Source organism: Manis javanica, chromosome 8 (genome assembly GCF_040802235.1).
Source record: "Manis javanica isolate MJ-LG chromosome 8, MJ_LKY, whole genome shotgun sequence".
Lineage (NCBI taxonomy): Eukaryota > Metazoa > Chordata > Mammalia > Pholidota > Manidae > Manis > Manis javanica.
The window spans coordinates 117,358,845-117,385,016 of record NC_133163.1 but is presented as its reverse complement, the minus strand read 5'-3'; the positions used below and the strand labels follow the sequence as shown (position 1 = coordinate 117,385,016).

General features: G+C 39.0%; 1 long non-coding RNA gene across 7 annotated transcripts in view; it reads left to right on the top strand.

The window, feature by feature from the left end:
* Nucleotides 1-23,316, top strand: part of LOC118970876 (uncharacterized) — a 99,418-nt gene extending 76,102 nt beyond the window's left edge. For 2 of the 7 annotated variants that reach the window (XR_012120762.1, XR_012120761.1), the window contains 2 exons: nt 2,701-2,770; nt 13,788-16,478. This is a non-coding gene — a long non-coding RNA (uncharacterized lncRNA). The other 5 variants (XR_012120765.1, XR_012120763.1, XR_012120764.1 and 2 more) reach the window with 5 other exon arrangements.
* The last annotated feature ends 2,856 nt before the right edge of the window (nt 23,317-26,172 follow it).

Here is a 26,172-nt window from a genome sequence, read left to right as displayed (position 1 = left end):
AGAGGGAGGCAAATGCAACAGTGACTGCACCAAGCAGTACCTGATTAAACTGTGGACATGGGCTTAGGGAAACTTCAGCACACCCCTTTTTAGTGTCAATGTGCTGTGTTTTTCTGAACAAAGTTTATTGACAATTTTTTTGAGAAAAAATTTATGACTAGGATACAGTTTATCATGTGTATATTGATATATATAATCAATAAAGTTGATTTTTTTTAAGTGATGAATATCACTAGTTGTCCCATGGGTGGTTGACAGTCTGGAGCCTTCTCACTGGGTCAGCACTGGCCCCAGTGGCAGACTTGAACCCAAAGGTCCAGATCTGTGACATGAGAACTTTAAATTACCCTTGTGGGACACAGACACAAGAAAATACCTGAACAAATGGAAGTTTACCATATGCATGAGAAGGATCAATCAGTATGTCAAAGGTGTCAATTTTCCTTAGTTAACATGTGTGTGTGTGTGTGTGTGTGTGTGTGTGTGCATGTGTGCTTGATTTTGAGGGTTTTTTGGTCTGTATATTTATATCTAGATAGGCTGGTTCTAAATTTTAATAGCAAGACAACAAGCAAGCAATAATATTCAGAGGAATTCTGATAAAAATAATGAGAAGCCAACAGCCCTATCAGATATTAAAATAAAACTATAATAATAATAAATATGGTACTGAAACCGATGGAAAATAATAAGACTCAGAAATAAATCTAACTACAAACAAAAATGTGGTAATAAAGGTGATAGTTCTAAGCAGTGGGGAAAGGATGGATCATTTAATAAATAGTATTGCAACATCTGGGTAACCATCTGGGAAAATTAAAGTTAACACCCATGTCATACAACTTACATAAGGACAAATGACAACTGGATCAAAATTTATGTGTAGAAAATGCAAGAAGTCAAGAAATTCAGATGGCCAACAGACACATGAAAAGATGCTCCACGTCGCTTGTCATCAGAGAAATGCAAATTAAACCACAATGAGATATCATCTCACACCAGTACGGATGGCTACCATCCAAAAGACAAACAACAACAAATGTTGGCAAGGTTGTAGAGAAAGGGGAACCCTCCTACACTGCTGGTGGGAATGTAAACTAGTTCAACCATTGTGGAAAGCAGTACGGAGGTTCCTCAGAATGCTCAAAATAGAAATACCATTTGACCCAGGAATTCCACTTCTAGGAATTTACCCTAAGAATGCAGCACTCCAGTTTGAAAAAGACAGATGCACCCCTATTTTTATTGCTGCACTGTTTACAATAGCCAAGATATGGAAGCAACCTAAATGTCCATCAGTAGATGAATGGATAAAGAAGATGTGGTACATATACACAATGGAATATTACGCAGCCATAAGAAAAAAACAGATCCTACCATTTGCAACAACATGGATGGAGCTAGAGGGTATTATGCTCAGTGAAATAAGCCAAGCGGAGAAGGACAAGTACCAAATGATTTCACTCATCTGTGGAGTATAAGAACAAAGCAAAAACTGAAGGAACAAAACAGCAGCAGACTCACAGAACCCAAGAATGGACTAATAGTTACCAAAGGGAAAGGGACTGGGGAGGATGGGTGGGAAGGGTGGGATAAAGGCGGGGAAAAAGAAAGGGGGCATTACGATTAGCATGTATAGTGCGTGGGGGGCACGGGGAGGGCTGCGCAACACAGAGAAGACAAGTAGTGATTTTACAGCATCTTATTATGCAGATGGACAGTGATTGTGAAGGGGTATGTGGGGGGGACTTGGTGAAGGGGAGGAACCTAGTAAACAATGTTCTTTCTGTAATTGTAGATTAATGATACCAAAATTTAAAAAAATGCAAGAAGTCAAAAAGAATTAGAACAAAATAAGGGAGAAAAAACTTTGGTATGGGAAGTGAGGAATCCCTTTCCATGACAAAAATCCAGAAGCCATGCAAAAAGGGAGAAAAACTATAAACTTTATAAAAACTATAAAACTATAGATATGAAACATGGGTATTATATTGTACCAGGTTATTTTATGCAACATTATTTGTAATATCAGAAGCCATCTAAACATCCATCGATAGATGATTGGTTAAATAAGTTATGATACTTGCATACAGTGGAAAATCATGTGATTGTTAAAAATGATAACAGAGCTCTTGATGTACTAAAATGAAAACATCTCTGAGATACGTGAAATAGTACAAGACTGTGTATATGGTGTTTTACCATTAGTGTGCCAAGGAAAGAAAAGGGAATATATCTTTGGTGGGATACACATACACATACATATATGTAAAATCTCTGAGATATTTACAAGGATGTGACAAAAATAGTTGCTGCTGAAGAGTAGTAGGGCTGACGGGGGGATAGAAGGGTTGAGTTTCCACTACATACAACCTTTTATTGCTTTTGCATTAAAGACTATGCCATTGTATTACCTATTCATAAGCACTTCAATATATGAAAATAAACAGGAATGAAAAAGAACATAGCAGGTCAGTGGACTAAGTTGAATATAATGAAGGGCCCAACCACATGAGGCTGGTGCTGCCGCAGGGTGAAGAAAATAAAGGGTAACAGATCAGAGAAGGTCCCCTGTCAGGCTCATGTTGGAGGGGGCTCTCCCAGTGTGTGGTTGGATGATCCTGATCTACTGTCTGACACCCCTCAGCCCCCCTACCCCCAACTGAAGAAGCCACCACTCGCTCTCTCTGTCATACACAGAGTCGGAAGCTGTGGTCCTGATCATCCCTCCGGGCAGCAACCACCACACATAGGAGTGACAGGTTCCCAGGTAAGTCCCTGACACCTAAGGTGGGCGCCTCTCCCTCCAGGCACTCTGGCCTCTCCTGTGTAGTAATAAACATCTCTGAGGAGGGCCCAACATGGGAGGACGGCCCTCCTGGAATTCACCAGCCCCTCATGAGAACACACTACCTCCATCCCCACGAAGGCCACCCTATGAAGAAGACCCATTTCTTTTTTGTGGTGAGAACATTCAACATCTACTCTCAGCCTCCTCTCGGCTGTACCCCTGCAATGGTCTCCAAGGGGCTGACACTTTGGGGACCCTGGCTCACCCCGTTACAGAGCATGCTTCTGATGACCCAGTCTCAAGGGCTGTCTCACTGAGGATAGACAGGGAGCTGCCTCAGTTTACCCCATATAGGGGACACAGCAAAATCTGATTCACTGGTTTAGGAGAGCTACTGAAGAACATCGTTGTCCAACATCACAAATCTGCCACCTCTACTTGAAAACAATGTAGATGTAGATGCTGCTAACAGGTCTCGCTCCTCAGATTTCACCTACCTTATTAAACCCTAAATTCATTGTTTTTCTTTTTCTGTTGAATTTCAAATACACAGAATTAGTGGTACTACTTAGTTCATATCGCAACAATACCGTCTATCCACCCATGGCCTTCTTTCATTGTATTTACTCCTTCCTTCCTGCAGCTGCTAGAACTTCTAAAAACATAGTTGTTACCTGTCTGTAGCTCCCCTTTTGACCCCTCCTCCTCCCACCCCAGGTAACCATTGTCCTCAACCATATATTTATAATCCCTTCGCATTTTTAAGTCTATCACATAAAGCAGAGAGTAAAATTATATTTACTTAGTTGTTAACCGGAGCAAATATTAGACAGGTAAAAATTAATCTATTGTATACCTTGAACTCAGAACTAAACTGCCACAAACACATGGCAAACACTTTTTCTTGTTTCAACCCCAAAATACAATTTGTTGCAAGCATGAATTTTAATGAAAATTTCAAGGGACTTCATCTGTCTTTCACATTGTAATGAACCCCTTCTCTTTTCCATTCCTTCCATTCCCCTACACAACCAAGGAATTTTAAATCCTGCTCATTTGGCCTCCCATTAAACACATCCTTAGCGAGGAAATCTAATACCAGTCATTTACTCCTTATTGTAAATTTAATTTGCAGGCTACTTCTCTCAAGGTTACTTATATTTTAAATACCTCCATTTGAGAAATGAGAGAGAGATTTCTGTTCAGTTAAGAGAACTTCATTCCAACAAGGAGATAAAGAAAGTATTTTAAGAGAATTGAAATTTCCTTTCCAGAGGAATATGACTCATATAAAAATATAGCAGAAGGAAACTTGTAGACCCTTATTTAATGGGAATCTTGGTTCAATAAGATCTCTTAGGCCTGCTTGGGCCACATTACAAGTGTATCTTAAAAAAAATGTTTGTTTTTAAACCTTAGCTGTATAAAATTGAGGTAATTCCTCTCCTCAATTCATGACACACTCTTCAAAATGTTCTTGCAAAGCCCCTCTTGTATTTCAGTTGCTCACCTCCTCCTTCAGCTCTTCAATCCCCTTTCCCTGACACACAATCACTTTTTTTTTCTAGTGATTAATATTTGATATTTTTTGGGGGGTGTAGGGTTTATTTATCTATTTTTATTTATTTTATTTATTTTATTTTTATTTTTTATTTTTTAAAATTTTTTTGAGAGGGCATCTCTCATATTTATTGATCAAATGGTTGTTAAAAACAATAAAATTCTGTATAGGGGACTCAATGCTCAATATACACTCATTAATCCACCCCAAGCCTAATTCTCGTCAGTCTCCAATCTTCTGAAGCATAACCAACAAGTTCTTAGATGGAGAACAGGTTCTTACATAGTGAGTAAGTTCTTATATGGTGAACAGTGCAAGGGCAGTCATCACAGAAACTGATCACACATGATGAACTATAAACAATCAGGTCAAATATGAATATTCATTTGATTTTTATACTTGATTTATATGTGAATCCCACATTTCTCCCTTTATTATAATTATTATTATTTATTTAAATAAAATGCTGAAGTGGTAGGTAGATGCAAGATAAAGGTAGAAAACAGTTTAGTGTTGTAAGAGAGCGAATGTAGATGATCAGGTGTGTGCCTGGTACACTATGTGTTAATCCAAGCTAGACGAGGGCAATAAAACATCCACGGATACAGAAGATTTCTCTCAAAACAGGGGGGGGGGATGAGGTTCTAAGCCTCACCTCTGTTGATCCCCAATTTCTCACCTGATGGGCCCCCTGCAACTGTGCCTGTCTTAGGTTGTTCCTCCCTTGAGGAATCTTACCCATCTCTGGCTAACCAGTCATCTTCTCGGGCCATACAGAGAAATGTAAAGTTGGCAAGTGAGAGAGAGGCAATATTGTTTGAAAAGGCTAGCTTTTTACTTCTTTGCAGATTTATGCCCTGTGGCTTTAATGCCCAGTATTTGTCTTGAGGTATCTTTACCACTTGGAGGAATTATGATACTCGGTGAATTCGATATGAGGCACGAATTCTATTTAAGGGTTGTAATTAGGAAGGAAGAAGAAAAGCTATAGATGTAGCAGATGGAAGAAAACATGGGAAGATTGATTATTCTTTGACATATCTTCCTGTAGAGTAACTTAACCATGTATAGGTTTTAAACTACTAATTAAATTGCGGACACACATTAACATAATAAGAATACAGTTACATAACCAAAGCAGATCTATAATTACCAGCCATCTCCAGTGAAGCCAAGAAAACCAGTTAGGCACCCTAGGCACTTGTGAAAATTTGTCTATGATATAATGGATATTGTCCAACTGTACTTGAACAGTCTGGGAGAAATCAGACAAATTAAAACAACCCATTCCTGGGAACTGTTCACATCCCATATGTTCTTTTAACAGTAGATAGTCTGTAGTTGTAAGATTTTGGAGCGCTACAACTTGCACTTCTCCTAATTCTTGCTTGAGTTACAACAGTACAGATCCAGTCAAATTTGTTGTTTTACTGTATGCACAGGCCAGCTTAGACATCTCCTTCTTCATTCCAATGGCAAGTCCAGGAACTGGTGGGATGAATGCAGCTACAACTGCAGCATCACCTGGATCTTTGTTGAGGTTTTTTTGATGATCATCTTCTGGTATGACTCTTCCAGAGAGTGCTGATGTTGGAAGTTGTTCTTCATATCGTATCTTAGTTCATTTTCTGGGTAGCCAAATTAGGCTTTGATCCTCTGTATAAACACAAACAGACCCTTTGCCCACACTTTGATATGCCCTTTATACCATTGTGTAGAACTCATTGGAGGTCACCACACAGGAACTGCTTTTTTTTTTTTTAAGAGAAAGGAATATTATCAGAAAAATGTACCTCCACAGCTGATCATCTGACACCCTTTAAGTGATCAAAATTAAGGATATTTAAAGCGTGCATTAATTGTTGATATACAGTTAGTTTTATCCTATCAGGGAGTAATTCCCCTTTTCTTTCTTTTTTTTTGTTATCTTTAATCTACACTTACATGAAGAATATTATGTTTACTAGGCTCTCCCCTATACCAGGTCCCCCCTCTAAAACCCTTTACAGTCACTGTCCATCAGCATAGCAAAATGTTGTAGAATCACTACTTGTCTTCTCTGTGTTGTACAGCCCTCCCCTTTCTCCCTCCCCCCACTATGCATGCTAATCTTAATACCCCCCTTGTTCTTCCCCCCCCCCTTATCCCTCCCTACCCACTCATCCTACCCAGTCCCTTTCCGTTTGGTACCTGTTAGTCCATTCTTGGGTTCTGTGATTCTGCTGCTGTTTTGTTTCTTCAGTTTTTCCTTTGTTCTTATACTCCACAGATGAGTGAAATCGTTTGGTATATTTCTTTCTCCACTTGGCTTATTTCACTGAGCATAATACCATCCAGCTCCATCCATGTTGCTGCAGATGGTAGGATTTGCCCTCTTCTTATGGATGAGTAGTATTCCATTGTGTATATGTACCACATCTTCTTTATCCATTCATCTACCGATGGACATTTAGGTTGCTTCCAATTCTTGGCTATTGTAAATAGTGCTGTGATAAACATAGGGGTGCATCTGTCTTTCTCAAATTGGAGTGCTGCATTCTTAGGGTAAATTCCTAGAAGTGGAATTCCTGGGTCAAATGGAAGGTCTGTTTTGAGCATTTTGATGAACCTCCATACTGCTTTCCACAATGGTTGAACTAATTTACATTTCCACCAGCACCGTAGGAGGGTTCCGCTTTCTCCACAGCCTCGCCAACATTTGTTGTTGTTTGTCTTTTGGATGGCAGCCATCCTTACTGGTGTGAGGTGATACCTCATTGTAGTTTTAATTTGCATTTCTCTGATAATTAGTGATGTGGAGCATCTTTTCATGTGTCTCTTGGCCATCTGTATTTCTTTTTTGGAGAACTGTCTGTTCAGTTCCTCTGCCCATTTTTTAATTGGTTTATTTGTTTTTTGTTTGTTGAGGCATGTGAACTCTTTATATATTTTGGACGTCAAGTCTTTATCGGATCTGTCATTTACAAATATATTCTCCCATACTGTAGGGTTCCTTTTTGTTCTATTATGGTGTCTTTTGACAGCTTAATGGTGTCTTTTCAGCTTAATATAGTCCCACTTGTTCATTTTTGCTGTTGTTCTCCTTGCCCGGGGAGATATGTTCAAGAAGAGGTCACTCATGTTTATGTCTAAAAGGTTTTTGCCTATGTTTTTTTCTAAGAGTTTTATGGTTTCATGACTTACATTCAGGTCTTTGATCCATTTTGAATTTACTTTTGTGTATGGGGTTAGACAATGGTCCAGTTTCATTCTACTACATGTAGCTGTCCAGTTTTGCCAGCACCATCTGTTGAAGGGACTGTCATTTCACCATTGTATGTCCATGGCTCCTTTATCAAATATTAATTGACCATATATGTTTGCGTTAATGTCTGGAGTCTCTAGTCTGTTCCACTGCTCTGTGGCTCTGTTCTTGTGCCAGTACCAAATTGTCTTGATTACTATGGCTTTGTAGTAGAGCTTGAAGTTGGGGAGTGTGATTCCCCCTACTTAATTCTTCTTTCTCAGGATTGCTTTGGCTATTCGGGGTCTTTGGTGTTTCCATATGAATTTTTGAATTATTTGTTTCAGTTCATTGAAGAATGTTGCTGGTAATTTGATAGCAACTGCATCAAATCTGTATATTGCTTTGAGCAGGATGGCCATTTTGATGATATTAATATTTCCTGGCCACGAGCATGGGATGAGTTTCCATTTATTAGTGTCCCCTTTAATTTCTCTTAAGAGTGACTTGTAGTTTTCAGGGTATAGGTCTTTCACTTCTTTGGTTAGGTTTATTCCTAGGTATTTTATTCTTTTTGATGCAATTGTGAATGGAATTGTTTTCCTGATTTCTCTTCCTATTGGTTCATTGTTAGTGTATAGGAAAGCTACAGATTTCTGTGTGTTAATTTTGTATCCTGCAACTTTGCTGTATTCTGATATCAGTTCTAGTAGTTTTGGGGGTGGAGTCTTTAGGGTTTTTTATGTACAATATCATATCATCTGCAAATAGTGACAGTTTAACTTCTTCTTCACCAATCTGGATTCCTTGTATTTCTTTGTTTTGTCTGATTGCCGTGGCTAGGACCTCCAGTACTATGTTAAATAACAGTGGGGAGAGTGGGCATCCTTGTCTAGTTCCCGATCTCAGAGGAAAAGCTTTCAGCTTCTCCCTGTTCAGTATAATGTTGGCTATGGGTTTATGATATATGGCCTTTATTATGTTGAGGTATTTGCCCTCTATTCCCATTTTGCTGAGAGTTTTTATCACGAATGGCTGTGGAATTTTGTCAAATGCTTTTTCAGCATCTATGGAGATGATCATGTGGTTTTTGTCTTTCTTTTTGTTGATGTGGTGGATGATGTTGATGGATTTTCGAATGTTGTACCATCCTTGCATCCCTGGGATGAATCCCACTTGATCATGGTGTATGATCCCTTTCATATACTGTTGAATTCTGTTTGGTAATATTTTATTGAGTATTTTTGCATCTACATTCATCAGGGATATTGGTCTGTAATTTTCTTTTTGGTGGGGTCTTTGCCTGGTTTTGGTATTAGGGTGATGTTGACTTCATAGAATGAGTTTGGGAGTATTCCCTCCTCTTCTATTTTTTGGAAAACTTTAAGGAGAATGGGTATTAGGTCTTCTCTGTGTGTCTGATAAAATTCCGAGGTAAATCCCTCCAGCCTTGGGGAGTTTTTTCTTGGGTAGTTTTTTTATTACGTTTTAATTTCTTTGCTCGTAATTGGTTTGTTTAACTTTTGTGTTTCTTCCTTGGTCAGTCTTGGGAGGTTGTATTTTTCTAGGAAGTTGTCCATTTCTTCTAGGTTTTCCAGCTTGTTGGCATATAGGTTTTCATAGTAGTCTTTAATAATTCTTTGTATTTCTGTGGAGTCTGTCATGATTTTTCCATTCTCATTTCTGATTCTGTTGATTTGTGTTGATTCTCTTTTTCTCTTAATAAGTTTCACTAGAGGCTTATCTGTTTTGTTTATTTTCTCAAAGAACCAGCTCTTGCTTTTGTTGATTTTTGCTATTGTTTTATTCTTCTCAATTTTGTTTATTTCTTCTCTGATCTTTATTATGTCCATCCTTCTGTTGACTTTAGGCCTCATTTGTTCTTTTTCCAATTTCGATATTTGTGATGTTAAACTATTCATTTGGGATTGTTCTTCCTTCTTCAAGTGTGCCTGGATCACTGTATACTTTCCTCTTAAGACTGCTTTCGCGGCATCCCACAGAAGTTGGGGCTTTGTGTTGTTGTTGTCATTTGTTTCTATATATTGTTGATCTCTATTTTAATTTGTTCATTGATCCATTGATTATTTAGGAGCATGTTGTTAAGCCTCCATGTGTTTGTGAGCCTTTCTGTTTTCTTTGTAGAATTTATTTCTACTTTTATACCTTTGTGGTCTGAAAAATTGGTTGGTAGAATTTCAATATTTTGGATTTTGCTGAGGCTCTTTTTGTGGGCTAGTATGTGGTCTATTCTGGAGAATGTTCCATGTGCACTTGAGAAGAATGTATATCCTGTTGCTTTTGGATGTAGAGGTCTATAGATGTCTATTAGGTCCATCTGTTCTAGTGTGTTGTTCAGTGCTTCCATGTCCTTACTTATTTTCTGCCTGGTGGATCTATCCTTTGGGGTGAGTGGTGTGTTGAAGTCTCCTAAAATGAATGCATTGCAGTCTATTTCCCCCTTTAGTTCTGTTCATATTTGTTTCACATATGCTGGTGCTCCTGTGTTGGGTGCATATATATTTAGACTGGTTATATCCTCTTGTTGGACTGAGCCCTTTATCATTGTGCAGTGTCCTTCTTTATCTCTTGTTACTGTCTTTGTTTTTAAGTCTATTTTGTCTGATATTAGTACTGCAACCCCTGCTTTCTTCTCACTGTTGTTTGCCCAAAATATGTTTTTCCATCCCTTCACTTTTAGTCTGTACATGTCTTTGGGTTTGAGGTGAGTTTCTTGTAAGCAGCATATAGATGGGTCTTGCTTTTTTATCCAGTCTATTACTCTGTGTCTTTTGGTTGGTGCATTCAGTCCATTTACATTTAGGGTGACTACTGAAAGATATGTACTTATTGCCATTGCAGGCTTTAAATTCGTGGTTACCAAAGGTTCAAGGTTAGCCTCATTAGTATCTTACCGCCTAACTTAGCTCGCTTATTGAGCTGTTATATACACTGTCTGGAGATTCTTTTCTTCTTTCCCTTCTTATTTCTCCTCCTCCATTCTTTATATGTTGGGTGTTTTGTTCTGTGCTCTTTCTAGGAGTGCTCCCATCTAGAGCAGTCCCTGTAAGATGCCCTGTAGAGGTGGTTTGTGGGAAGCAAATTCCCTCAGCTTTTGCTTGTCTGGGAATTGTTTAATCCCGCCATCATATTTAAATGATAGTCGTGCTGGATACAGTATCCTTGGTTCAAGGCCCTTCTGTTTCATTGCATTAAATATATCATGCCATTCTCTTCTGGCCTGTAGGGTATCTGTCGAGAAGTCTGATGTTAGCCTGATGGGTTTTCCTTTATAGGTGACCTTTTTCTCTCTAGCTGCCTTTAAAACTCTTTCCTTGTCCTTGATCCTTGCCATTTTAATTATTATGTGTCTTGCTGTTGTCCTCCTTGGATCCTTTCTGTTGGGGGTTCTGTGTATTTCCGTGGTCTGTTCAATTATTTCCTCCCCCAGTTTGGGTAAGTTTTCAGTAATTATTTCTTCAAAGACACTTTCTAACCCTTTTCCTCTCTATTCTTCTTCTGGTACCCCTATAATATGGATATTGTTCCTTTTGGACTGGTCACACAGTTCTCTTAGTATTGTTTCATTCCTGGAGATCCTTTTATTTCTCTCTATGTCACTTTCTATACGTTCCTGTTCTCTGGTTTCTATTCCTTCAATGGCCTCTTGCGTCTTATCTATTCTGCTTATAAATCCTTCCAGGTTTTGTTTCACTTCTGTAATCTCCTTCCTGGCATCTGTGATTTCCCTCCAGACTTCATCCCATTGCTCTTGCATTTTTCTCTGCATCTCCGTCAGGATGTTCATGATTTTTATTTTGAATTCTTTTTTAGGAAGGCTGGTTAGGTCTGTCTCCTTCTCAGGTGTTGACTCTGTGATCTTTGTCTGCCTGTAGTTTTGCCTTTTCATGGTGATAGAGATAGTTTGCAGAGCTGGTACGAGTGACGGCTGTAAGAACTTCCCTTCTTGTTGGTTTGTGGCCTTCCTCTCCTGGGAGAATAGCGACCTCTATTAGCTTGTGCTGGGTAGCAGCACACAGACCAGGCTTCTGCTTCCTGCTGGGCTGCTATGGAGTTTATCTCCGCTGTTGCTGTGGGCGTGGCCTGGCTCAGGCTGCTGCTCCAAAGTGGTGGAGTTGTGTTGGAGTGGGAGCGGCCGGGAGGCTATTTATCTCCATAAGGGGCCTCTGTGCTCCCTGCAGCCCAGGGGATTAGAGTGCCCAGAGATCCCCCAATTCTCTGCTTCTGAACTAAGTGTCCCGCCCTGCCCCTTTAAGACTTCCAAAAAGCACTTGCCAGACAAAACAACAACAAAAATAAATAAATAAATAACAAATTAATTAATTAATTAAATAATGAAAAAAGAAAAACACACGATTTTCTTTGTCCTCAGGCACCGGCCTCAGGCACGCGCTCACCAGTCTTGCTGCCCTGTTTCTCTAGTATTGGGGTCCCTGTCCCTTTAAGACTTAGAAAAAGCACTCGCCAAAAAAAAAAAAAATGGCCACTTGCGTTTCTTTCTTCTCTGGCACCAGCCTCAGGCACCCACTCGCCGGTCTTGCTGCCCTGTTTCCCTTGTATCCAGGGCCCCGCGTATGCACTGTGTCTGCGCTCTGGTGCAGATGGCTGGGGCTGGGTGTTCTGCAGTCCTGGGCTCCTTCTCCCTCCCCACTGCGACTCCTCTCCTCCCGCCAGGAGTTGGGGGGAGGGGTGCTCGGATCCCACCGGCCAGGGGCTTGTATCTTACTGCCTTCATGAGGCACTGGGTTCTCGCAGGTGTGGATGTGGTCTGGATGTTGTCCTGTGTCCTCTGGTCTCTATTTTAGGAAGAGTTCTCTTTGTTATATTTTCATAGATAAATGTGGTTTTGGGAGGAGATTTCCGCTGCTCTACTCACGCCGCCATCTTGGCTCCCTGGACCACACAATCACTTTTAATCAGTCTTTCCAGTTGACCATTTTTTCCCCCAGCTTTATTGAACTATAACTGAGATACAACACTGTGTAAGTTTAAGGTGCAGGAGGTGTTGGTCTGATGCCCACTGTGAGATGATTACCACAGCATCTGCAGCATTAGTTAACACCTCCATTCTGTCACATAATTGCCGTTTCTTTCTTGTGGTGAGAACATTTAAGATCTACTCTCTTCTGCATTATTCACTTCATTCATGTAAAACAGAATTTGTTTTGTTCTTTTTTTATGATCTCTTTTTGTTAAACTCTCATTTTTCTCATATATTATTTTCCTGATTTCATTTCATTGTCTTTCTGTGTTTTCTTGTAACTCACTGAATTTCTTTAGAACAGTTATTTTGAATTCTTTATCAGGTAAGCTGCAGATCTCTCTGCCTTTGGGAGTGGTTTTGGAAGTGTACTGTGATTCCTTGGCAGTGTCCTATTTCCTTGAGTTTTCGTGTTCCTTGGGTGTTGCTGTCTTCACATTTGAAGGATCGAATCAGTCACTAACTCGTCTTTACTATCCTGCTTTTGGGAGAGAAACACCTTCCACCTGCCCTGATAGAGATTCTGAGGCTTTATCAGAACTTCTGTCGGTACACGTGCTCCAAGCTTCTTGCTCCATCTTGTGGCAGAATACTTAAGCCTGTAATCTTTCTCTTTATACTGAAACGCACCAGGCTGAACGCTGAAAGACTCCCTTTGGTTTTCCCAAAGGTGGTGCTCAAGCTCACGTTTGTGATCCCTCCCTTGTGCACGGACTGGGGACGGCTTTCCGCATGTCCTCGCTAGCCATCTGCCAAAGCTCGCTCTCACCGCCACCATCAAGAGTACACAGGGAGCTGGCCATGGTGGACGGGCGTGTGGGTCAGATGCACACAACACTGTGGGTGCCGTGGACCAGCTGGGAAATCCATGGTCAAGGTGACTCCAGTGGCTCATGGACAGGCTACCTGATGGAGTCCACAGCATAGTCAGTAGGATCTGGGAGTCTATCTGCCACTCTCCCAGCCTCTTTCAGCTCCATTCATGAAGCTCATGATTCAGTACTCTGCTGGTGGTAAGAGAAACCAACCTCTTTGGGAGCACCCCGCACAGCTGCAGAGGCCCAGTCACATTCCCAGAGTGATCACAGGTGGAGGAGACCTCTCCGGGCCCTAAGCCATGCCACCTTAGGGGCAGGGGTGATGCAGTAAAGTTGGACAATTCCTCTTGCCCTCTCCAATACATCCATACTCATGTGTTTTGCTCCAACAGTGTGCCCGAGCTTCTTCACGGGAAACCTGAACTTCCGCAAAGGCCTTCTCATCTGTGGGTGATTTGGTTGATAAGACAGTGTTTCCCAGGGGCTCCTAAACCAGGGCAGAGAAGGGCTGGAGCCAGTTCACAGCCACCGCAGGATCCACGGCCGGGACCAAGCTCTGGGTGCCTAGGTATGCAGGTGGGCGAGACGTCTCCCAGGTCCCTTGCATATGTCGCTGGGTCCCACAGCTCCCACAAAGCACTTCTCACCATGAATGGATGTCAAATTGTTGTTGTTGGGGGAGGGGACACAAATGAGGGATGTCTTATTCAGCCATGATGCTGACATCATTCTGCGAATCTTTAAACAGAAATCATAATAGTGTTACAAAATGTATTTTTACTCCCTGTTATGTTAATAAAATGTATCCATGTTGTTGGTGTTACCATGGTACATTTTCTCCACTTTTTGATGTTTTTGAATTATTGAGGATTCTAAGAGCTTTTGTTTATGAAAGTTATATCCACTGATACCATGTTAGAAGTTAAATTTGAGAATTTTAAAATATTTCTGTTTGCTTTAAAATACCAATAATAACACACTGCATAGTAACATTAACAAACTATGTTATGAAAAATAACTGTATTTTCAAAAATTAAAAAATTTGGTGAGAAAACCGAACCATTACTTTAATTTTTTCAAATCTTCTTAAAGCTGGCCTAAAGGAAACACCCAGATCCTTCTACCTGCTTCTCCAATTAATTTGCTGTGATATGTTATTTGGTAGAAGTATATGACAATAACCTGATTCCATATAGATTTATAATTAGAAAAGGGAAGAATATTTCAATAACCTTTTCAGATCATTGTGACCAGTTTTTTAGGTGAGTTGTAATGTAGAATTTGAAACCATATCAATAGACATTTTGTATGCTGTTACATTAAAATCCATTGGTTTAGCTTGCAGTTTGAATGGATTTTTAGATTTGTAATAATCAGATTGACACTCGTACTCTGACCTCACATACGACGGCCACGTGTTGTGCAGAGGAAGCCCAGGTCGCTGAGAGGCACGAGGTGGTTCCATAACCTGGAGCTGCTGACAACGGCGCCCTTGAGAGTGTCCCGTCTTCCAGCTCACAGCGATGCACTGAAGTTTATGGGCATTGTGTTACATGGATTTGCAGACTATATTACCTCCCTTTGCGTTTAAGTAATCTTCCCAAAATGCTGTAAAATTGAACCTTCAAAGGGACCTTGGATCAAAGATAACACTAATAAAGCAAGCACAATTGAACAACAAAAAAGGGCAAACCTGACGTATCTCCTGCCAGTTTACAAGGTTGAAAACAGCAATCATCAGATAATCAGGTCTGACACAAAGAGTCAGCTGACAAGGCTTGGATTTATCAAGAAGACTATTGGAGATATTATGTACACACGCTATTGTAAGCTATCATATCGCCTCAAGTATATACTAAGTCTTAAGATATTAGCTATGGCAGTATAAGGTAACACGTTTAAATAGCTCTATGTAGGTGTGTGTGTTTAAAGAAGAGGCATCAGAGAAATTCCTTTTTTGTAAGGAAAATTCAGAATAATCTTTGCTGTCAATAGGAAAATATAAATTATTCAATCTTGATTGCATTTGACTTAAGTGAATACAAGATGTCAGATACAGATTGTTGCTCCAAGTTATGGAATATTTCCTGATTATTTCCAAGAAATAAAAACACATTAGAAATAGTGACTGAGAATTAATGCAAGGGTGCTGAATATCTTGCATCTATTTCATCAATAAGAGACAAAAGAAAGGCTGTGTTCAAACCTCAAAATTGGGTGCCATATGTCCAATAATGGAACACCCATTTAACACACAATTTATAATTGAGCGTGAAGTTAAACTAAGTCTCTAGTTCAGTTATTAAGTGTTCAATGCCAGGCCCTGCATGACAATGGTGAGGATTATTTTGCTGTTCTGAAGAGCAATGGGAAATTCTCTTTTCTTTATTTTTTATTTTTTAAATAAAAAAGAATTGTTTTTAAAATCTCCTTACAAAGGGGAAACAGAAATTCATTCTGTTGCATTTTTTGCAGGATCCAAACATAGAAAACAAATTTATCTGATAGGTAAATTACATACTTAGAAGTAGTTTAAATGTGAGAGTCATGACGTATGAACACCTTTTGTGTTTGGCCTGGATAAAATACTTTGTTGTTCATTGAGCTGATCGGCTCACAGTTTAACACAACCAGGTATCCCCTCCTTCTCCTATTCAGCCTGCAAGGGGAGGAATGGTTACTTTTCCCTTGCATGCTTACAGCGCTTCATACATAAATGTAATCGGGCCCTGTCCACACAGAGCCATAGTCATGGCTCATATTGCCATGCAATTGACTAGATGAAATTCTTCAAAGGATGAACCCACTTTTCATTTTTTCCTGTATCTCCCAGAGTGACTGATATATGGGAGACATTAGTATTTATAAAATTAATGTGTTTTGCTGAATTATTCCTGAACTTCTTTGGATTTCAGAGGCTATATATTCCGTAGTAGATGGGACGCTCCAATCCATCTACCAAGTATTTTATGGGTGATAAAATATTGATGGCCTTGTGACCAGGTATGGAAATGAGAACCGAAGGCTCCGTACACACTTTTATGCGTATACTAACTGGCGACGCTCTTCCTCTTCCATGTGCTCTGCATGAGGAATGCTGTCGGTGCGTAATTTCACAGTGGATTCACTAGACGGTGAGAAGACACATCCAGCTAGGTGGGTATACTCACCTGGAGATCTTGCATCTGATACGAATGTGATAATTGATGGGATCTGCAACCCCTCTTATTACAGGGAAGGAGAAAGCATTTGTAAAAGAGCGGTGCTTCAGGTTTGAAGTTGTTAAATAAAGGTGGAAGGGTAAAAATGAACGCAGAATAGTAAAAGAGGGTCTGCTTCCATCAGATCCATTCCAGCCAGATCCTCTTCCGCGGCCCTGCTCTGCAGCCCCAGGCTGATCCCTGAGCGCTCCGTTTCCTAGGCCCCTGCATGGGTTTGGCCAGTGGGAGGCCCTGGAAGGAGACTATTGGGAGGGAGGAAGGGAGAATCCCGAGTGTTTCCCCCCAGCCCTCTGGAAGCAGCTGGATTTCCTCCGCGGTTCTAGCTCCCGTGGGAAACGTCTGCAATGACGCTAGAGCTCCTACCCGTGACTCCGGGCCTAGGCTGTGGCCACAGGGCCTTTTCCCTTTCTCCTTGTACCTCACAGTGGAAGCGCCTTCTTTTGCTGACCTTTCAGTTATTTAATTTCCCCTATTTTATATCTCAGCATTCGTATCACCTTTGTGACCATTTCCCGGTATTAAATTCCTTTTGTTCTAAGTTCTCTTGTGGTTTCTTCTTTCTTAATTAGATTTGACAGGTTAACTTTCCAAGAAGGAACTGGTTAAAAAATTATAATAATAATAACAATCACTTGTATTTATTAAGAACTTACAAAGATCTAGGCCCCAGATAATTCATGACCATAATGCATATTATTCCAAAGCCAAAACAATATTTAAAAAAAATAAATGTAAAGAAAGGTGCCCATGATATTAGGATTTTAAAAATAAGATAGAAAACTCAGTGTTTGAGATCCTAAGAGTTTTGTTTTAATATCTGATATGTATCTGTTTACTTCATGATACTGAATGTGTCAAGACAAGCTATTTCAAAGTGGTGGAATTACAGGTCATTTCTATTTTCTTCCATATGCACCTATATACGTCTATGAAATTTTCCCATTTAAAAGAAACAGGTGTGTATGATCACGTATCAATCAGGATCATGCGTGACACCTCCAAGACTTCATCAAAGATCAGACTCAAGCTCTCTTATGGCTCCATCAGTCCCTATGCGCTGCTCAGGAACCTCCCACCCTCTCACCAGCAGCAGGAAAGGAGTTCCTATCCCTTTGAAGGAGACTTCCTGGAAATACTCTGTTTCCATAGCATTGAACAGAAATTAACCACAGAGTTACCCCAGCCTACAAGCAAGACAGTAAATGTAGCCATTTAGCTGGGTGCCAGTGTGAGTTCTGTTAATAAAGGATGGATGTGCAGGCAGTTGGTATTCTCTTCTACAGATCATTATAATCAGAATAAAATAAAAATAAATTATGTTGCTTTAATTGCTCAATTCTACTACATAGTATCTAAGTAACTGGGTTCCATTTATACCCAAATAAGGATGTTTGATCTTTTGGCCTTTACAGAGGGTGTAGTGCATGGGGGAATGATTCTTTTAAAATAAACTTTGAATTTTGGAATAATTTTAGACTTAGAGAAAAGTTGCAAATATAGTACAGAGAGCTCTCGTCTTCCCCAAATATTATCTTCTTAAATTACCATGACACATTTGTCAGAACTAAAAAGGTAACATTGCTGCATTATTATTAACTAAACTCCAGATCTTATCAGATTTCACCAGTTTTTCCATTACTGTCCTTTTTCTGTTCCAGGATCCAACCCAGGATCCCCCACCCCATTAGGTCATTATGTCTCCTTAGTCTCCTCTGGTCTGTGACAGTTTCTCAAGTCTTTCTTGTTTTGTTTTGTTTTTCCTAATCACCTTGACAATTTTGAGGAGTACAGGTTAGGTATGTTTGTAGAAGGTTCCTCAGTCTGGGTTTGTGTGATATTTTCTCATCTAGACTGGAGTTGCAGGTTTGCAGAAAAATAGCACAGAGGTGAAGGGCCCTCTCATCACACCCTATCAGCGGCGTCTGGTATCTACATGGCATCATTGATGATGTTGACCTTCATCACTTGATTAAGATGGTATTTGCAAGGTATCTACACTGTAAAGATGTTATTTTTCCCTTCCTTTACTTTATTCTTTGGAAGTGAGTCAGTGAATCCAGGTCACCCTTGGGGTAGGAGGTGGGGGCACCTACATATATTATACGGGATTCTTCTGTAAAGAAGAGGTGCCTCTTCTCAACGGGGGAGTAGCCTCTTAAGGGTCAGAATGCACATTGTCTTTTGCTTCAAGACAATGAGCAAGTGATGAGAACATGTTATAAGCATTGTGGTCAGCGCTGGAGATACCCTGACATATCTCTGGTTTCAAAAAGCATATGATCTTGTCAAAGACTAAAATGTAAGCAAAGAGCCATGGTCCTACATGAGCGGTGCTCTAAGCGATGGGCATCCAAGGGGCCTTGGAGAATTGATAGTCCAGGTAAGGGAGGGTTTATTCTCTGGGAGTGAGAAGGTCAGGAAAAACTTCAAAGAGGAAATGACATACATATGAGGTTAAGTTTGCTTGTCTGGTTAAATAAATAACTGCTGACCATTAACCATTATCCAAAAAGGACAGAAAACTGTTGTGTAGGCTATGGAACTCTCAGAGATTGGTTTGCAGAATTTGAGGGGGACATTTGGGTATTCCGACCTGAGTCCTGGAAAGAAGAGGGGGGTTTAGAGGTTCCCTGGGGGAGAGAGGGGATCAGGGAGGCTTGAAGAGTGGTAAAGGGCTTCACAAGAGCCTGGAGAGTGAAAAGAGGTGGCAATAGGTAAGAAGGAAAGGATACAATGGAGGTACTTACAGCCTCTCTCTAGACACACACTGTACTAGGAGACCCAGGGCAGGGACAGGTACACACTTCCATTACAATGTGAGGCAAGTCCCCCCTTACTTGTGGGCATGAAGGATGGATGGATTGATATCAGTCTACACCCAATCTCAAAGCAAATATGCTAAAGAAGAATTTTTTAATAACTTAATGGCTGTGTTGATGGCTACTAGGCGCAGCCTCTTTCTACCTGAACCCACGTGGGAAGACCTCTATGCAGGATTAAAACCAAGGAAAGATATCTTTTTCTTGACTTCAGACTCCTCAGGTATATGTTTGTTCTGATTATATGGTATATCTGTTCAACATAGAAAATAAATAAAATTAATGAACAAGTGGTAAAAATTACAACCCCACAAATGAACTACAACTGAAAGTTTTATATATGAATACACATACATAAACACACACACACACTATCATAACTATTTGTACTGTGGAATAATATCATAATGTATTTATGCTGTGGAAAAACTAGAAATGATAGGTAATTTTATGTAAAAATTAAAGTCACCTATATATATATATATATATATATATATAGAAGTTGGTCATGGGGCTGGTAGTACAGCATGGAGAATATAGCCAATAATTCTGTAACATCTTTCTATCATGAATGGTAGCTAGACTTTAAGCCAGAATAACTAAATTTTAGATAGAAACTGTACTAGTTGTGGTGAGGAATTAATAATAAGGGTAACTGTTGAACTACTGTGTGGTATGTTTGAAACCAACATAAGATTGTATATCAACTATACTTCAATTTTTAAAAAAAGTCACCTATCTAGCCTCCTGGAGTTACTGTTTCTCTTTTCTTTTCTTTTTCCATGAGATATTTTTTATGCCTGTGTTTGCTTATCTTATTTTTTTTACCAAAAAATGGAATCATATTCTATACATTGTTCTGTAACTCTCCTTTAAAAATGTGTTCTCATTAACCATCGTTATCATCATGAGCATTGTTACTTATTGAAACATATACTTTTAGGTATATTTTACAGATAAAGAAATTGAAGATGACAGACATTAAATAAATCGTGATCTAGGACAATTTTAACCAAGTCACAGAATCCAGATCCACATACCTAATCTTTTGGTTTAAAATTAACTGTTCAATTTATCAAAGTTACAAAGACAAAATAATCCTGGTTCAATTTGCAATACTTACTTTCTTATTTTTCTTATAAATATAGAAAATTATAATAATCATTCATGAGGAGCTTGTATTAATTTTGATCCCACTTACAAATTTAATTAAATACTTTAATTATTTCAAATTGAATTTTGAAATTTAAAAGAGTCAATTTCCTTTTTTATGTATTTTAATATCTGATTTACAGAGAGACTTCGCCAAAGTATCTAAACAATATTTTTAAATTCAATAAGTTAAATATAAATATGATGAGTTTAAAATGCCTTTAATTATTCCCATGCTGTTTATAAAATAAGTGAGATTTAAACATTAAATGACAAGTTAAAACCAATTATTCAATTACATATTATAAGTTAGAACCACAAACCTAGCATGCTAAGTTCTACTAAACATTGCAAACTCCACAAGTAAGACACAAATTCATTAAGACATATATATAAGTACTGCTTATTTGATTTATTTCATCTTTATAGTTAATTCTAAATACCCTTGAATCAAAACATGCTATCAGTCCAGTCCATGTACTTCAGATGTATCTTGTATTAGTTAACTATTGCCAATAACAATGATAAGTCCTGGATAAAATATAAAAGATAATGGGGTGAGGGAACTGAAAAGCAACCCAAAGTAGAGAGAAATGGGAAGGATTACCCTTTAAAAAAGGAAGCTTATTTGGTGAGGTCCACATACAATCAGTGTTTCCCCTGAGGCACCTCATCATTTACTGCAGAACTCAAGCAGAGAGTGGCATTTTTGCTAGGCTACTGAGACAGAAGTCAGTTTGGGAAATTATCCAGAGGCACTGGAATTTGATGTGGGGAGGGGAAATCCTATAACAGAAAAGGTCACCATAGGAACAGATCCGACATTTTCATATGAATTTCCCTTAAATCCTTGGCAGATTCCTACATTGTGTATGCACACAACAAGACTACAAGAAACCAGCAAAAAGAAAGAGGCTGAGGAACTGGGCAGAGGTTTTAGCAGCTGCCTAGGACTCAAGAGTTTCATTTAGCATTTAAATCCTAAAAAAATAGGGGAGTTTGGTAAATAGTTTGGGCTTTCCACTGATGATGCAGAAGGGACATGCCTTGGAGTAAAGACCACATCTGAGAGCCAAGGGCAAACAGAATATACCTACCCTAACAAAGGCTAAAACTGATCCCCCAAGGGCCCAGGTGATCTGCTCGTAATTTAACTTCTGCCAAAGTAAAATGTAATACTCTTTAGAGGAACATAACTTAACCCAGAGTTTCAACAACATGTCATCATTCACAATGATCAATACAAATAAACAAAAATTATTAAACATGCAAAGAAGCAAACAAATGTGACCTGTAATTAAGAGGTAAGTAGAAGCACACCCACAAATGACTGATATTTTGGAAATAGCTGAAAAGGACTTTAAAATAGTTATAATAAATATGATAGAGGGTCTTCAGGAAAACATGGACAAAATGGGTGAACAAACAGAATTCCATGGAGAAATGGGAAAATTTTTTTAAAGAACCAGGTAAAAATTCTAGAATTCTAGAAATTCTAGATGCATAAACCAAATCTAATCTTGAGACAAATTCAAATTGAACAGCATTCTACAAAATATTTGCCCTGTAATCTTTAAAAATGCCAAAGCCAGGATGGTGGGTGGGGAGGGAAAAGGGGATTAAGGGCACCATAATTCACAATCACAGTACAGGTAGATCACAGGGAAGGCAGGACAGCATGGAGAAGATAAGTAATGACTCTGGTTCATCGTACTACACTGATAGACAGTGAGAGCGGTGGGAGGGTGAGGACTTGATAATATGGGTGAATGTTGAAACCACAATGTTGTTCATGTAAAACCTTCATAAGACTGTATATCAATGATACTTTAATTTAAAAAAATTCCAAAGCCATAAAAGTCAAGGAAACATGCAAAATTGTTTTATAATTCTCAGCATAAAGATCCTATATATTTTTGTCAGATTAATGCTCATAGTCATCACTATAATCTATATTATACAGCAACAAAACTATTAAAAAATATATATATATATAGAAAAATGTTCATGATATAATATTAATTCTTTAAAAGTAAGATTAAAAACTCAGTTTAATGGGATCCTAAGCGTTTCCATTTTTAATCTAATAGCTATTTGCCTTATAAATATACTAGATAGGCTGATGAAGAAAACCCTTCTTTACTCAAGAATGCCAGCTAACAAATTTAAAAGTTATGATAAAAATAATCATTTATTACAACTGAAAAAATAACTGAGGCAGTCTCATCAATGGATGCCAAAGCCTTGGAATGAAAGATTGGTGGGAAACTGGCTATTCACATAGTTCATGAGTCTCACAGCACAGATGTGATAACTACAGGAGGAAAAAAACTTACATTGGAGGAATCAGGTTGCCAAAACCTTAACTCAATGATCGGTGTTATCATCCTTTGTGGTAAGACAGTAAGACATCATATGCTTCCTGATGCGCTGTAATAGGGACAACACAGTATTACCTATGAACATTCTTGCCAAAAATTTTTAACCTCAGTTTAACTATTTATATATCATTTTCATTTTATGAGAAATCTAGGGACGGAGGAACAGGTGAAACTGACACCATGAGGAGTCAACCAAGCAATCCAGAAGATAGAAACTGCTACGGCACTGCTGCCCTAGTCTCTTGAGGAAACATGACTTGAGAAAAAAACGATTATTCGGAGTTATCCCTCTCTCCTGGATAATAAATATATATCATCACCGCCCTTTATCTCTTGCTGTATTATTTGCAAGTCTTCCCCTGGAAAGACTATTTTTCCCCATACTACTGACATCATGCTAGTTTTTAGCCAGTGACATATAAGCAGAAGTGACTCTTAGCCAGACTGGCAGGAGGTTAAATGGCACTTCAAGTTCCTGTCTACTCTCTTATTCTTTTTCTTCTTCTATGGGAGTGGCGTGGTCTGTAGGGGCTGCTGCTTCGGCCTGGGTCCTGGGATAAAGAGAGAAGTGAAGATTCACAAACTACCCATAGGTGGAGTGTAGCTACTGATGATCACCAGCTTACATATAATGTGAAGGAAGGAAAATACACTTTTGTTGTTGTAAGCTGCTGAAATTTGGGGTCTGCTCTTTTATGGCATTCTAACTTAGCAGAAGCTGAGCTTCTACTATGATAGAGAGGCATATTGAAATATTCAGGGATGATGAAATATTTAAAATTGTTTATTAAAAAATTCAAAGAAATATGAGATATAAAAAGAACCAAATGGAAATTTTGTGACTAAAAGAGCAACACCTGAAATTTAAAAAAAACTCCCTGGATGGGCTCAATAGAAGAATGAAGATGACAGAGGGAAGAGTCAATGAGCCTCAGGCTGGAAGGATAGAAATGATCCAACCTGAGCAGCAGAGAGATAATAGACTGGAAAAAATGAACAGAAATTCAGGAATCTATAGAACAAAAAATATTTAATGTTATGTCATCAAAGACTCAAAAGAAGAGAAGAAATTGGAACTGAAAAATAAATTTTTTTAAACAATGAGTAAAAATTTCCCAAATTTTATGAAAGATAGAAACATATAGATTCAAGAAGCTGAGCAAAAACTCCAGATGAGATAAATGCAGAGAAATCCACACCAAGACGTATCATTTCAAATTTCTGAAAACTAAAGAAAAAGAAAAAACTCAAAAGCAACTGGAGGAGTGATGTATTTTTTATAGAGGAACAACAATTGAATGACAGCCACATATTTTTCATCAGAAGCCATGGAGTCCAGGAGGAAGTGGCATATGTTTTTTAAGAGCTGAAAGATAAGAACTGTTAACCTAGAATTCTATACGCAGCAAAAATATCCTTCAGTAATGAAGGGAGAATTGAGCCATTCGCAGATGAAGGAATACTAAAAGAATTTGTCCAGACTATCTGCCCTAAAATAATGGCTAAAAGAAAGGTTTTCAGCAAAAAGGAAATGATAAAAAAAGCAAACTTGAAACCTAAAGAATCTCATAAATTCAACTTAGGTGTCAATAAATGTCTTGAGAGGGGATTATAAACAGAATTTCAGACTCACTTCTTCGTATTTCCCTTTCTTTCTGGAATCTTGACCATAAAATCTTGGCTACCTAGGGAGCCCTAAATTCTAATTTTTGTCTCCATAGCCCAGAAAATTTATTGTAGGTTCTATGTTGCTGCCTTACATTCAATCTCTATGGCCAGAACTGTGGATTGACAACTACTATGAGCGGGGAAAGAATTGAAAACTGAAAGACCACGAACAATGCACTTCTCTTTGCTTTAGAATATTGCTTCTTCAAGCCCTAGCTGCCTTGCTTACTCTTCAATGCATTTTGACATTTACTAGATATTTATAAGAACTGTAAGAATATTAATTAATACTGCACCATCAGCACTGGTGTTCAGTAAAGGGCCACAGGTTGAAAGCTACAAGATAATAACTTTTTCCCCCATCCTTGTCAATGTACCTTGTAAAGAGAGAGATTAACTCTGTGTGGTGTAACATTCACATTCTAAATGTGAATGCTATTCTGTGAAACATGAGTCCCTGGCCATGACACATGCTTCCTGGGAGAACTGTTCCAAAGAAACAGAGGTTAAAGAGAAAGCCCTGACTGCAGACTTGCATGAAATCTCAGCATGAACTTGGAAGGAAAGGGTTAAGGTATAAAAGATTACCAGCCTTAAAAGTCTCTTACTATCTTGTCTCCACACCAGCATGCATGAAGGTAATTAAACTAGCTTCTGTGTCTCATTCTGAATCATCCCAACTGTTGCAGGCCTGGCAGAGAGGGTGTGGACTCCGGGCAGGACCAGGATCTAAATCCCAGCTCCACCCACCATCCACTAATCATGTGACTTCAGCTGGTTTTTAAGCCTACATAGCATATCCGTTTACAGAGTTGGGAGAAGTAAATGAGACAATGGTACATGAAAGCATCTGACAAATAGTAGTTGCCTTTTCCTTGACTATTTTCAAAGATGGTTTAAGATTTTATTAATGATTGCTAAAACCATGTGAACACAATGTTTGGAATATCTATTCCATAATAGAATATTCTCATTTTCCACAACAGCTGGCAAAAACTTAATTCAGCAGTAGAGTTGGGTGAGAATGGCTAATATATCATATATATATTAATAGTTTTCATGAGCATGAGGATTATCGTGCTTGATCTCTTCATTTCTTAGGAGAGGAAATCGAGGCCCAGGAGGTGAAGGGCATTGACCTAAGGATCCTCTTTGTTTACTGGCAAAGCCAGACTGGTTGGGGGGGAACGGTGCAGGGAAGGCACCAAACTCCTAACTCTCTTCTCCTCCCACTGTGTCCACCCGGATCGGGTTTACTTGGTGGCCAAGGATTGTCACTGGCACTTTCCTCCTCTTCCTCATTCTAATGGCCAAAACAAGTCACATTGCCAGCTAGAATTCAAGGCTGGGAAATGGGGTCCACCTCTGGGAAGTCACATGGCAGAATACAGGTCTGGGTGAAGGACGAAGGATAGCATGGAAGGCAAATGTGTTCCATGGCCCTGCTCTTTGCTCTGGGCAAAAGTAGTCAGGGCCTCACACACTTTTTTCAAGTGCAAGAATCACGTGTGTCTTAAGCTTTCTAGACATCTATAA